At 33.4% G+C, this 1,938-nt stretch overlaps 1 non-coding gene across 1 annotated transcript; it reads right to left on the bottom strand.

Moving 5' to 3' along the window:
* Positions 1–668: 668 nt before the first annotated feature.
* On the bottom strand, positions 669–772 carry LOC148049632 (U6 spliceosomal RNA). The gene has a single exon (XR_015695323.1). It is a non-coding gene; the product is annotated as a U6 spliceosomal RNA (small nuclear RNA).
* Between the last annotated feature and the right edge of the window lie 1,166 nt (positions 773–1,938).

Here is a 1,938-nt window from a genome sequence, read left to right as displayed (position 1 = left end):
TGCCCTTATGCCCCTTACAGACATCTTAGGAATGGGGTGAGGTCTACGGTAGACAGTTTAAGGTTAAAGTTTTGAGGGGTTGAGATTGTAACAATAGAGTCGGGTAGTGCATTCCAGGCATTGACCACTCTGTTGCTGAAGTCATATTGTCTGCAATCAAATTCGGAGTGATTTACCTTGACTTTATGTCTATTATAGTTTGAAACAATTAAAAAGGAAATATTTAATACCAATCCATAAGACTAGGAGATTCCTTTTGATATCTAAACACCAATAATAGATGATTATAGATATCCAGTGGTTTAATTTTTAACTTTTTTATTATTATTTTTAAACAGAAATAATACAAACAGTACATATAGATCTGAATACAAAAGGAAAATGAAAGAAAAAAGAAAAAGAAGAAAAAACACATATTACAGTGTACCCTCACCCCCTGGAGACCTTTACCCCCTTATATTTCTTTGTCTATAACAACTAAAAGATATACAATATATTCCAATTGTGTCCTCCAAAACAACATATATTCTTGAGTAGATTTATTCCCTTTGCCTTCCACCAACAATGATTTTATAAAATCCCCCCATATTTAATTATAATTATTTGCTTTAATCATCCTTTTTTAAAATTTATTTTTTGTTGTTAATTTATCATTTGTTGCCATACTCCAAATTTCATTATACCACTCATTTCTTTGAATATCGTTGTGCAGGGGCCATGCTAATCTTTTCTGTATCATTCCAATTTTAGTATAGTGCTGCCGGAGGAAGCACAATGTCCAGTGGTTAGTATAGGCTAGTCCAGATTGGTTTCAAAATAATGACTGAGGCTACAACTGATCTTTGAGAAGAGGAGACAGTGAGAGAATTAATGTTGCATGCTCACTTGGTGTTGAAACTTTTTTTCCCTAGATGCTTCTTCTCAATTATTGTAAAAGTACTTTTTTTGAATACCATACCATTTTTTGAAAATCATAACTCATCTGCTAGGAAGAAAAAAAATCTAAGTCTGTTTTGTTTTGGGTTGGATTATGCCTGCTTGGGGAAAAAAATCTATAATGCTAAGTTGGAAAGCTTTTCATAAAGTTTTCACTTCTTCCGACTTTGGTTGAGTATTATTTTGCCAATGAGTAGCTCACATATTTTTCTTTTCTTACTTGCTTTCATTCTGTGTTTAGAAAACATAGGAATCGTGCTGTTATTTTATCAATGTAATAAAAGATGAATGCAGTTGTTATGTAGGCGGTAGAATTATGCTGAACTTTAGACAAATAAAAAAAAAAAAAGATTAGCCCTTATCAGAAAACTGACAATCTCAGGAAGCAGAGTGAATTATGAATTCAATTTTGCTTGGGATAATTGTTTGGAAGTGACAATATTTGCCTTGACATTTATGCAGAATGTGGCTCTGTTTGTTTAAAAAAAAAATACCCTGCATGGCTTTGGATGGAAGAGTACACTTCATTCACTGAATCAACCAAAAACACAAACAAATAGAATTTCTTTTTTTGTGTGTACGGATTTTTACTAAAGATTATGCCCATTATGTGCATAATCTTAGATATTTTTGCACTTGATGAAATCTATGGTAGTATTCAGTAGGGAAATTTGCCAACATCTGTCTTCAAATTCCAGATTTTGGAGAAGTAAATATGCATTTATTTTTACATTTACAACTATTTATAGAGTAGACTTCCCACTCCCCTATATAATAAAAGAGGCAAATGGGTGGATAAAAGGGTCACATGTCACCCCTGTATGGCAGAACAGCCCACATAACCTCAGTCTAGAGCATATAAATCCCCCTGGTTTCTATCCCCCTAAAGACCAAGAAGCAGAAAAACAACACTTTAAAGACTTTAAATAACCAGCTGGAAGCAGATTTTCCTTCAGAGAGGAAGCAGGGACAAATTGATGCTTCTTGCATAAAGGGACATGC

Source organism: Thamnophis sirtalis, unplaced genomic scaffold (assembly GCF_051295495.1).
Source record: "Thamnophis sirtalis isolate CommonGarterSnake01/CBP01778 unplaced genomic scaffold, rThaSir2_p1.2 scaffold_1, whole genome shotgun sequence".
Classification (NCBI taxonomy): domain Eukaryota; kingdom Metazoa; phylum Chordata; class Lepidosauria; order Squamata; family Natricidae; genus Thamnophis; species Thamnophis sirtalis.
This window is presented reverse-complemented; position numbering and strand designations above follow the sequence as displayed.